The sequence below is a fragment of the Xyrauchen texanus genome, chromosome 17, assembly GCF_025860055.1.
Source record: "Xyrauchen texanus isolate HMW12.3.18 chromosome 17, RBS_HiC_50CHRs, whole genome shotgun sequence".
Lineage (NCBI taxonomy): Eukaryota > Metazoa > Chordata > Actinopteri > Cypriniformes > Catostomidae > Xyrauchen > Xyrauchen texanus.
In genome coordinates, this window is record NC_068292.1 from 43509300 (window position 1) to 43522909 (window position 13610).

The following is a 13610-nucleotide window of genomic DNA, read 5'->3' on the forward strand; positions in this document are numbered from 1 at the left end:
AATTTTTCTCAAACAGCTCCTCCATCTCATTTATTCACCCATTGAATTGAATGCTTGTCAAAATAACGCTGATTTATGGAGGCAACATTTATATCCTGCCAAATCTCTGTTCGTAAAACAGCAGATGTTTTGTACACAATGAATAATTCATGTAAACACCAAAAACTCTCTCGCTTCAAGTGCTGTAAACACCTCTTCTTCAGGTGTTTTGAAAGAGGACAGAGAAAAGTTTGATGTTTTTCTCAGGAGATTCGTGTTACCTGTCGTCTGTTCCACTCTTAAAAATACTGTATGAGGAAAGAGACAAAAACTTGAGGTCAATGCGAGACTCGTTTTGAATGTGAACATTTGCAAAACTTTGGTGTGTACGTGACATGCTAGTCTCTGATTGGCCCCAAATTCTGTGATGCAACAATGACACTGTAAAGATATTAATGGAGTAGGAGGAGGCGAGAACCGGCTTGACAATATAAATAATAGTTTAATGAAAAACTAACAAAAAGACAAACACAGAAATATGACGGACAGCTGCCGTAAACGCTCTCTCTCTCTCTCTCTCTCTCTCGCACCACCATCCACAGTCGGCCTTTATCCCTCTCAGAGCCTTGATTAGCCTGATAAGGGGCCGGATGTGTAAAATCATGACACGCACCCCCTTTCCTGGGGGAGGGCATGTCTTCTGGCAGGTCATCCCCGGGGGAGCGAAACAATAATGATTAAAATAGGGGGTACTTCCGGTAACAGTGTAGTACCCCCAACAAAAAAAACACTGCAAAATGTAAAAGAGAGGGAAAAGGCCAACGCGGAGCGGCAGTGGGAGAGAAGAGATAGAGAAAAAAAAACACTTACTCGCCGGTTCTCCAATACGCCGTAGCTTGGTCCTTGGCCACTCCTCCACCCTCTAACGGATGACAGCCGCACCTCCCCGGGCGGATCGGAGGCAGTCCTCCAGCCCCTGGCGGATGGAACGCCCCACCGCGTTCTCTGGGAACAGAAGGGGTCTCCCCCGCCCCTGGCAGTGGTTCTCCCGCTCCAGGCGGTCGGCGGCCATTCCTCCGCTTCCAGGCGGCCGGGCTCCTCCGTCCCCCGGCAGATGGCCCTGGCTGCTCCGTTAGCTGCACTACTATGTTATAAATTTGCATTTGCAATTGATCTTCTCTCTCTCTTTTTTTCCACCTTTTTTCCCTAATGTGGAACGCCCAATTCCCAATGCGCTCTTAAGTCCTCATGGTGGCGTAGTGACTCAATCCGGGTGCCGGAGGATGAATCTCAGTTGCCTCCGCGTCTGAGACCGTCAGTCTGCGCATCTTATCAAAAGTCAATGGGTCTCAACAAAAGACAATGGGTCTCAACAAAAGACAATGGGTCTCAACAAAAGGCAATGGGTCTCAACAAAAGTCAATGGGTCTCAACAAAAGTCAATGGGTCTCAAAAAAAGGCAATGGGTCTCAACAAAAGTCAATGGGTCTCAACAAAAGACAATGGGTCTCAAAAAAAGGCAATGGGTCTCAACAAAAGTCAATGGGTCTCAACAAAAGGCAATGGGTCTCAACAAAAGTCATTGGGTCTCAATAAAAGTCAATGGGTGTCAACAAAAGACAATGGGTCTCAACAAAAGTCAGTTGGTCTCAAAAAAAGTCAATGGGTCTCAAGAAAAGTCAATGGGTCTAAATTCATACTAAAACAAATGTCAATGGGTCTCAACAAAAGACATTGGGTCTCAACAAAAGTCAGTTGGTCTCAAAAAAAGTCAATGGGTCTCAAGAAAAGTCAATGGGTCTCAATAAAAGTCAATGGGTGTCAACAAAAGACAATGGGTCTCAACAAAAGACATTGGGTCTCAACAAAAGTCAGTTGGTCTCAAAAAAAGTCAATGGGTCTCAAGAAAAGTCAATGGGTCTCAATAAAAGTCAATGGGTGTCAACAAAAGACAATGGGTCTCAACAAAAGTCAGTTGGTCTCAAAAAAAGTCAATGGGTCTCAAGAAAAGTCAATGGGTCTCAATAAAAGTCAATGGGTGTCAACAAAAGACAATGGGTCTCAACAAAAGTCATTGGGTCTCAAGAAAAGTCAATGGGTCTCAAGAAAAGTCAATGGGTCTAAATTCATACTAAAACAAATGACAATGGGTCTCAACAAAAGACATTGGGTCTCAACAAAAGACAATGGGTCTCAACAAAAGTCATTGGGTCTCAACAAAAGACAATGGGTCTCAACAAAAGTCATTGGGTCTCAACAAAAGACAATGGGTCTCAAAAAAAGTCAATGGGTCTCAACAAAATTCAATGGGTCTCAACAAAAGACAATGGGTCTCAACAAAAGTCAATGGGTCTCAACAAAAGACAATGGGTGTCAACAAAAGACAATGGGTCTCAACAAAAGTCAATGTGTGTCAACAAAAGTCAATGGGTGTCAACAAAAGACAATGGGTCTCAACAAAAGTCAATGGGTCTCAACAAAAGACAATGGGTCTCAACAAAAGACAATGGGTCTCAACAAAAGTCAATGGGTCTAAATTCATACTAAAACAAATGTCATTGGGTCTCAACAAAAGTCAATGGGTCTAAATTCATACTAAAACAAATGTCAATGGATCTCAACAAAAGACATTGGGTCTCAACAAAAGACAATGGGTCTCAACAAAAGTCAGTGGGTGTCAACAAAAGACAATGGGTCTCAACAAAAGTCAATGGGTCTCAACAAAAGTCAATGGGTCTCAACAAAAGACAATGGGTCTCAACAAAAGTCAATGGGTCTAAATTCATACTAAAACAAATGTCATTGGGTCTCAACAAAAGACAATGGGTCTCAACAAAAGTCAATGGGTCTAAATTCATACTAAAACAAATGTCATTGGGTCTCAACAAAAGTCAATGGGTCTAAATTCATACTAAAACAAATGTCATTGGGTCTCAACAAAAGTCAATGGGTCTAAATTCATACTAAAACAAATGTCATTGGGTCTCAACAAAAGTCAATGGGTCTAAATTCATACTAAAACAAAAGTCAATGGGTCTCAACAAAAGACAATGGGTACTTATCTGGTACAAAACAGACAATCTCACTTATAGGGTGACATTAAACAAATAGGGTGGCCACATTAAATTGAACAAATAAATTCATACTAAAAAAAACTAAATTGAACATTAGTTTTTGAATACAAATGTAGATTGAATACAACTATTAAAACACTGAGTCTGAGTCAAAAACATTGTGTTAAATAGCCGCAATTTAGTATTTCACTTCAACGAAGTATATGGAGGAGCTGAAGTGAATCAGTAAGATGTTCATTTGTATCTGAATGATCCAATTTAATAAGATGATTGGCTCTTCCGACAAGAAGATGTGTAGGTAAGCACGTTTGATTGATGTCTCGGTTGGCTCGGCTGCTGCACACGCAATACAGTTGAGACTTCCAAAGCTATCCCAGATAGCACATGTAGTACATCTCCGTGATGTCTGTTTTAGATCTTTTCATCTGGAGAACATCACAATCTAATTAACATCTGCTAATCATCTTAAAAAGATCAGATTTACAAACATTCCAAATCATAAACGTCTCAAAGACATCTGCTAAATGTCTAATTGACGTATAAAAAAAGATGTCTTCCAGATGTAAACACATACATCTAATAGACGTCTGGGTGATGTACATGTGCTATTAGGGATGTTCAGCACCATAACTTGGTGAAAAAAGTCACTTTGCTCGTCGGGGTGCCCTAGACAACTGTCTATACTGCCAAAATCCACCTCTGATTGTTTTTTAGCTATTTATTTTTTTTATCCCCTTTTCTCCCAATTTGTAAGCCAAATTTCCACTACTTAGTAAGTCCTCATGGTGGCGCGGTCACTCACATCAATCCGGGTGGCGGAGGACAAGTCTCAGTTGCCTCCGCATCTGAGACCGTCAATCCGCGCATCTTATCCCGTGGCTCGTTGTGCATGACACCGCGGAGACTCACAGCATGTGGAGGCTCATGCTACTCTCCACGATCCACACACAACTCACCACACGCCCCATTGAGGCGAGAACCACTAATCACCACCACGAGGAGGTTACCTCATGTGACTCTACCCTCGCTAGCAACCGGGGCAATTTGGTTGCTTAGGAATCCTGGCTGGAGTCACTCAGCACACCCTGGATTCAAACTCACGACTCCTGGTGTGGTAGTCAGCGTCAATACCCGCTGAAATACCCAGGCCCCCCTTACCCTACCATTATTAAATTTGTGAAGCCATCACTTACTAATCGACCAAAGCCGATTGGTAGTATGGTGATTAATTAGAATGTGTTTTTGGACCATACAGAGGTACATGAACCTCGATTATGTGTTTATATTTCAAACACCCGTATTCTTGGCAGACATCTCATGCCCGCTTAGGTAATTAGGTGGGACAGACACGTAACCGATGTATGTGCTTGGCTTCAGTCCTCCGTATTCCCACCACCTGTGTCTGTCATTTAGGTTTACATGCAGCAGGATATATCACAGCAGGCGTGACTTATTATAGAGATAGAAACTTGGCATTTATAAACTGAATACGTGTAGCATGATATCCATATTACCTCTTCCATGTCACATGGATCTGGCTCAGTAATTTCAGTAATCAGTTGTTCTTAGAATTGTCATTATATGCTGGAGCTATTGAGCTGTTAAAAAGCTTACCACCTCAGAATATCCCATAATAGCAGGTGTTTCTAATAGTGTGATGGACTGCACATGAGGTTAATTGTGTTGGTACATTCATTTGCCCTTTTACACCCCATTACTCTTATGGATTTTATATTCAGAGAGGATATACTGATCGTATACTGATATAAAAACAGGGTCGTTTCTGAGCATATGGGGGCCCTAAACGAAATCCTGCTTGGAGGCCCCAGAAACCCCTGGATCATAACATTCTCCGTTCCCTCGCGGGCCACAAGGGGGCCCCCCCAATACTCGTCTAATTGAGCCATAACAATGACTGGGGCTTAATGAACATAAACCAAGATGAACAAGTGTGTGAAAAAAATAACAATTTATGTTGCTTTGTTTACTATAAATAAGTTTATTTTATGTATGATGGACCACTTTGGAAATGCTTAGTATTTATTAATTTACAGTATGCATTTATTTTTGCAGGCTGCAGAGTGCTTTCAGTTCCACCCAAAAGATAGAAAGGAAACAAGAAGGTAGAAAAGTACTGCCATTTTAGGAAAGTAAAGCAATATGCCACTTTACGTGAAGCGGTACAGGGATTTTACAGGGACTCCTTGCTCTCACGCGCCTAATCAGATTGAGGTCAGGGCTTTGTGATGGCCACTCCAATATCTTGACTTTGACCATTTTGCCACAGGTCTGCTTGGGGTCATTGTCCATTTGGAAGACCCATTTACAAGCTTTAACTTCCTGTCTGATGTCTTGAGATATTGCTTCAATATATCCACATAATGTTCCTTCCTCACTGATGCCATCATCTATTTTGTGAAGTGCACCAGTCCCTCCTGCAGCAAAGCACCCCACCAATAAGATGCTGCCACCCCCCATGCTTCACGGTTGGGATGGTGTTCTTCAGCTTGCAAGCCTCACCCTTGTTCCTCCAAACATACCGATGGTCATTATGGCCAAACAGTTCAATATTTGTTTCATTAGACCAGAGGACATTTCTCCAAAAAGTAAGATCTTTGTCCCCTGTGCAATTTAATTTTGGCATTTTTATGGCAGTTTTGGAGCAGTGGCTTCTTCCTTGTGGAGCAGCCTTTCAGGTTATGTCAATATAGGACTTGTTTTGCTGTGGATCTAGATACTCGTCTACCTGTTTCCTCCAGCATCTTCACAAGGTCCTTTGCTGTTATTCTGGGATTGATTTGCACTTTTCGCACCAAACTACATTCATCTCTAGGAGACCGAATGTGTCTCCTTCCTGAGCGGTGTGATGGCTGCGTGGTCACATGGTGTTTATACTTGCGTACTCTTGTTAATACAAATGAACGTGGGGCCTTCAGGCATTTGGAAATTTCTCCCAAGGATAAACCAGACTTGAGAACGTCCACAGATTTCTTGGCAGATTTCTTTTGATTTTCCCATGATGTCATAAAAAGAGGCACTGAGTTAGAAAGTAGGCCTTAAAATACATATATACTGTATATATACAGTTGAAGTAAGAAGTTTAGTGACAGGGAGGAGGGCGGGGCCGGGTCGTGATGCTAAACACCCGGCGCCTAATCAGGCTAATCAAGCCTCAGAGAGGGATAAAGGCCGACTGGAGTCGGCTGTGGGACAGAGAGAGAGATTTTCGGGCAGCTGCCCGACACATTTGTGTGTTTGTCTTTTTGGTTAAGTTTAAAATTAAAATATTATTTATATTGTCAAGCTGGTTCTCGCCTCATCCTTTCCCTTGTTCCCTTTACACTGGTGCCGAAACCTGGGAAGGAGGAGGGTACTCGTTGAGCTACCCAGGCCCCCATCTTTAACCCTTTTTAATCCTTAAATATGAACACCATCAAGAAGGTTGCATGCCTAGATAAAGTGCTCGATGCCATGGTTCCCATCATTTGTTAAAGGGTTCATTCGATATAGATTAGGATCCACAATGTCTGTAATATGCATTCCCTCATTCCTGGTAATACATATTGTCCTGCACTCTGAATTCTTCCAGTTGCCCAAAGCGGCATTGTGACACATTGTTCACATTGGTGTCCAAGTGTCTGTGTAGGACAGTTATCTGTTACAGTGGTTTAGCAATATCACGTAATGAAGATGTATTCAGTATATGGAGATCTCACTGCAAACACAAAGTTTGTGCTTCTCTTTTATGCTAACATAGCCATCCTTTTTGGACACCCTATTGGTCATATAGCGATAGTAAAAAGTTAAGAGGACAGTTTACTATAGCTGTCCACTAAACATGGTTATGCATGGGTGAACTGACATGATATGCTCTTCTTCTGATTGTTCGCCATCCTCCTATCACCCTCCCCACTGGATCAATAGATCTTCCTATTGCCATTCCCGTACTCTCCATCGTTGAACTCGAAGTCCTCTGCCTCTCAAGCTGCCTTGAATATAAGTTTCCCCAGAGTAAGGTGTAGATGACAGGATGAGAGGGGTAAACCCCCATAGTCTTCAATCCCTAGTTCCTTTCTACTATTAAACAGAGTCCTACAGTAGTCCAACTGAAACCAAGATGATGGACTCAATCTTTCAGATGAGTTTGGGATTAAATGGGCTAACTCCATGCATACCTAATATATATCTCATTATTTAATTAAATAATTACCATTTAGTTTAAGATGTCATTAAGTAATCCTCAAGGAGTTGGTAAGAGATCTAGTACATTTCCATTTGCAGCTGGTAATCCATTGAGTTCTCATGAAAGCCATGACGATATGTTTATGGTCCTCAAGGTGTCTCGAGGTTATTTCTGACATGCACAGATTAAGCTGTCCTTGTGAAAAGCGATAAAGAAAATTGATAATTCTACAAAATAATTAGAGACGTCTGTCATTTTGAAATGACTGTGACAAAGGACCCGTTGGGCTTCAAACCCTAGCCACAAGAAATTGACGAAGCAGAAATAAATAAATAAATAAAAACTTGTTATATGTGGAAAGCTGGCTGATTATGACAATCATGGTGTAAAACAAATAATAATATATATTAGTCAGGTATGGAAAATTAGAGCTTGTATATCAATAAACTTGAAAAAAAGTGATTTTATAAAAAAATATATTCAGACTTACAACTTATATTTTCAGATTTATGTGTACATATTCGGACTCATAACTTTTTATTTTTTTGGGCTCTCGAGTTAACGCGTGAGGCAGGGCGGAGGGCGGGGCCGGGTCATGATCCTACACACCCGGTCCCGTTTTAGGCTAATCAAACCTCCCGAGAGGGATAAAGGTCGACTGCAGAGGATCGTGCGGGAGAGACATCATGTGCGTGTTTGTCTTTTGTTTAAGTTTTATATTAAAATATTATTTATATCGTCAAGCCGGTTCTCGCCTCCTCCTTACCATTGATCCCTTTACACTGGTGCCGAAATCCGGGAAGGAGGAGGGATACACCGTAGTATAGTTCTCGCCACTACCGTCCACCCCAACGGAGCAGCCGCGGCCATATTCTGGGGGACGAGGAGCCCAGCTGCCTGAAAGAGGACGATGGCCGCTGACCGCGAGGGGAGAAGGGGCTCCTAGCCGACCGCCTGGAGCGGTCAGGGCCGCTGCCAGGGGCGGAGGAGTCACCTACCAGCCACTGAAACGCGGCGGGGTTTGAGACCACCGACCGCGAGCGGGGAGGGGCTCGCTGCCGACAGCCTGGAGCGAGAGAACCGCTGCCTGGGGCAGGGGAGACCCCTTCTGTTCCCCAAGAACGCGGCGGGGCGTTCCGTCCGCCAGGGGCTGGAGGTCTGCCTCTGATCCGCCCGGAGAGGCGCAGCTGTCATCCGATAGAGGGTGGAGGAGTGGCCGAGGAACAAGCTACGGCGTATCGGAGAACTGGCAAGTAAGAGTTTTTTTTTTCTTTCATCTCTCTCTCTCTCTCACTGCCGCTCCGCGTTGGCCTTTTCCCTCTCTTTTAAATTTTACAGTGTTTTTTTGGGGGGTACTACACTGTTACAGGAAGTACTCCCCCCAGTTTAATTATTTCTGTTTCCCTCCCCTTGTCCCCTCCCTTGTCCAGGTAGACGGGGATGACCTGCCAGCAGACGGGGCTTAGGGCACACCCTCCCCCAGGGAATGTACGTCATGGTGAGGGCTCCCCAGCCTCAGAGAAAGAGGGAGGAATGTGGGAGGGCGGGGCCGGTTCGCGATCCTACACACCTGGTCCCGTATTAGGCTAAATAAGCCTCCCGAGAGGGATAAAGGTCGACTGCAGAGGATCGTGGGGGAAAGAGAGATCGTTTACGGACATGTCCGTCATGTGTGTGTTTGTCTTTTGTTTAAGTTTTATATTAAACTATTATTTATATTGACAAGTCGGTTCTCGCCTCCTCCTTTCCATTGATCCCTTTACAACGCGTTAATAACGCGCGATTAATTATACAAAAAAGAACGCGTTAAAAATTTACGCATTTAATCGCATGCTTGTAGTACCACCTATTTACTCCAGAGGGCAGTAAGAGCAATTTCAGCTATGTGAGCAACACACAGTTTATACAGTGAAGAAACAACACAGATATGCGTTACTAAGGGTTCAAAAGTGATCTGAGGGATCTCAAGATGTGTTTCAAGATTGAGTATTAAACTATATTTAACTCGACACAGTGACCTAAACATTTTATGTTTATGAAGAAACACACCCGAGACGCGACACAAGCATGTCTGATGCAGGTCGTACGGGCTTTACCTCACAAATATTTAATTAAGGTTAAGGAGGTGTTCTTTAAACTGTTACACCATTTTTACCCCGTCAATCTTTAAGAAACATGCTCCATGAAATAGATCCACTTTGCTCCTCCTGTAATGCTGTAGATGAATCTGCCCCTCACCTTTTTTGGGAATCTTTTTTTTTTCTTTTGTAACTAGATTTTTCTTTGCTTTATAAAGACATTTTATTTGGTTTTCACAGTTTTGATAAGTTAATATTTTCTGATTAATCTGTTTATTTTTCTCGCCAAGTTTTTAATACATAAGTGTAAATTTATGTCTATAAAGCCCCGATTTGCACTTTTTTGTAAAGACCTGAAATATTATTTAAATACTCTTTGTACCTCCAACAACTCCAAAGCATTGAAAACCATTACACTATGTAATGAATATTATGTCATTATTGTAAAATATATCTGTAGTATTGTGTACTATGTGGCTTATTTCTAAAAACAAAAATGTCTGACGCAGGTGTGCTTAAACAAGCCCTCATAATAAATCTCTGATTGATGAATTCTCTTGTGTAATGGATTGCTGTGAACTGTGTGCCAATGATTGACTTATGATCAATAATATGGTAGTAATCAATACATTGTATTCTAAAGCTGCTTTTTATATTGTCTTATTATGTTTTCTCCCCCTTTCTCTCCAATTTGGAGTGCCTCCAAAGTCCTCGTGGTGGTGTAGTTAGTCGCCTCAATCTGGGTGGTGCAGGACGAATCTAAATTGCCTCCGCATCTGAGACCGTCAATCCGCGCATCTGATCCAGTGACGTGTTGAACGCCTTACCGCGGATATGTAGCGCGTGTGGAAGCTTCACACCATTCTCCGCGGTAACGCGTTCAACAAGTCACATGATCAGATGCGTGGATTGACGGTCTCAGATGCGGAGGCAACTGAAATTCTTCCGGATTGAGACGACTCACTACGCCACCGCGAGGACTTAGAGAGCATTGGGAATTGGGTACTCCAGGGCCGCCGCTGGCCAAATTGATGCCCTACGCAGAGTTCCAGTTGGACGTGGGGGGTTTGCACGTGAGCGATCATCTGTGTTCTGCAACCGGTGGACTTTCTAGTGCCCTCCTAGGGTAACATGGTGCCCCCCTAGGGTATATGGTGCCCCCCCTAGGGAGTCGGTGTCCTACGCAGATTTTGTAGTCTGCTTATTGGGAGCGGCGGTACTGGGGCACTCCAACTTGGGGAGAAAATCTTAAAAACACAATAATAATAATTTAACTCTATTCTATGTTTTATTTTCATATTAGTGACTATTAAAGTTACTCAGTATCATTATTCATGTGTAAATTTTTGTCCAACCTCTTCCAAAGCACCGCATAAATGCCGTTGTCAAGTGGCATCTGTTATTTTTCTCAGCGCTGTTATTTTTTTTAACGCGATAATTTTTGTCAAATTAATCGCACATTATTAACGCGTTTAATTAACAGTTGTTTGTGATTACTGCAAACACTGGCAGATAACTTTTGTATCTTAGGTCCAGTTCTTGAGATTGATACATTTTAACAAGCATGCTTTCCAAGTACATGTTTTCTGTCCAAGTCATAAAACATCCTGAGTTGTGCATGCAACCCAATGGAGGATTCTGCTTTTACGGCCGGTAACTGCCCTCTTGAGGAAGACATCTTTGAATTTGAACGACTGCGCCAGGCAAGGGGGTCGATTAATGACAATGAAATTTGAGAATAAATGCATTTAAGGATAATTACATGTCTCTCCATATTGCCGTCACTTTGTCTTGCAACATGTTCCTACCAAATTTCAAAACAATTTCTAACAAAGATAAAAGTGCCGGTCCACCTCTCTCAGAATCGTAAATCTGTCCTGTTATGCTTTTCTTTTTCCCGTTTGTATACGTGAATTACCCTCTGGGCGTGCACAGGATGCAATCATTTGTAGTCATGGTGCAAGCATGACTTTGGGGCACACCATCTACACTTGCAAGCATTCAGTAGACAGCATGCCAGTGACGACCTCTGGGATGTCTTCCAGGGGTTTTTTACTTACTGAATTAAGTAGCTGTGCTATGATCCAGATTTTCACTACAGTATTGATCTCCCGTGTCCCTTGATGGAAAACATGCCATAACAGCTGCGGGGCGACATCACGGTGAGTTGGTTTTAGACTGTTCTATTGAGTTTATCTCCAGACGCTCTTGCTGAACTTCACTGATGTCTGCTGACAAATGAAGTCCTACGGCCATTTGTCTGGGTCCGTGTTGTCATGGTCTCTCGGGTTTTTTAGAAGACAGATGCTGACATTGATGGAAGCCAAGCAGAAGATACTCATGATTCATGCTTTGTCTGCAAGAAGAAGGGCCGTTCAGAAGGGGCAGACTTACTCTGACACAAGCTCCTTTTGTGTTTCATGGAAGAAAGAAAGTCATGGGGGTTTGGAACAACATGAGAGGGAGTAAACGATGACCTTAGATTGAAGCTGAAAACAATCGAAGCCTAGTTGCTCAGCGAGTATTGACGCGGGCTATCACACCTGGAGTCGCGAGTTTGAATCCAGGGTGTGCTGAGTGACTCCAGTCAGGTCTCCTAAGCAACCAAATTGGCCCGGTTGCTAGGGCGGGTAGAGTCACATGGGGTAACCTCCTCGTGGTCGCTATCAGTGGGGCACTTGGTGAGTTGTGCGTGGATGCCGCAGAGAATAGCGTGAAGCCTCCACACGCGATATGTCTCTGCTGTAACAAGCCCACGTGATAAGATGCGCGGATTGACGGTCTCAGACGCGGAGGCAACTGAGATTCGTCCTCCGCCACCTGGATTTAGGCAAGGCGAGTCACTACGCCACCACGAGGACTTCGAGCTCAAATAACAATGCTACTTTACACATGGCGGCTGTGGCTCAGGTGGTAGAGCGGGTCGGCCACTAATCGCAGGGTTGGGGGTTCGATCCCTGGCCCACATGACTCCACATGCCGAAGTCTCCTTGGACAAGACACTGAACCCTATGTTGCTCCCAATGTCAGGCTAGCGCCGTGTGTGTGTGTGTGTGTGTGTGTGTGTGTGTGTGTGTGTGTGTGTGTGTGTGTGTGTGTGTGTGTGTGTGTGTGTGTGTGTGTGTGTGTGTGTGTGTGTGTGTGTGTGTGTGTGTGTGCGTGCGTGTATTTATCACTTTGTGGGGACCAAATGTCCCCATAAGGATAGTAAAACCCGAAATTTTTGACCTTGTGGGGACATTTTGTCGGTCCCCATGAGGAAAACAGCTTATAAATCATACTAAATTATGTTTTTTGAAAATGTAAAAATGCAGAACGTTTTCTGTGAGGTTTAGGTTTATGGGATAGAATATAAAGTTTGTACAGTATAAAAACCATTATGTCTATGGAAAGTCCCCATAAAACATGGAAACACAACATATGTGTGTGTGTGTGTGTGTGTGTGTGTGTGTGTGTGTGTGTGAATGGGACGGAGTGTAATACAGCTAAGTTTAAAAAGGCGCTACATAAGTGCTTACCATTTACACAATAATTGATTACTTAGTAAATATTTATTCGTAGCATTTAGCATTTTGGATTTCATCATCATTTATGTATTCTTTTCACCAGTTAAAAGGATCAAAAACTAAAACTTTACCCAGGGATCTTTGCTTGTGTTGACAAGGAATGACCCAAATCTATAATATTGTGATTATTGCGCATGGAGATACATTGAGCGCCCCATATCTCTGGGATTTAACAATATAGGGTCCTAAAAGTAAAGACACAAAAAGGACAAACCATTCTGAACCAGAAGCTAAGAGGATATTAATATATCTTTAATACTTGTGGAGTTATAGGCACTCCAACATGGGAAAAACAACAAAAAAAGGTTTTTTTTTTTGTTTATTTTTGGACTCCAAAAATGGTCACCATTGACATATAATGCAACAAGCGGTTCTGAAATCAACTGATTTTAGTAATAGACCTACCCATCTCTGTGTAACAATAAAATATTGACGCTGCCACCTTTCTAATGTCATTTTTTTGACCTGGAAATTTGGTCCAAAAGCACATTTTGACCCCCTTTTGCAATATAAAGGATTACTCCGTAAAGTAGACTCATGGCATTTAACATCTTGGCTTTCATCATTTTTGTTTATTGTTCTTCAGAGAATTATTAACCAATTCAAAATTGTCAGGCCAGCTGGGGACGTTTCTGAAATTTGATTGTGTAAAGCGTGTTAAGGGACAGGAGGGGAGAACCGGTTTGACAATATAATTAATAGTTTAATGAAGAAATAAACGAAAACACAC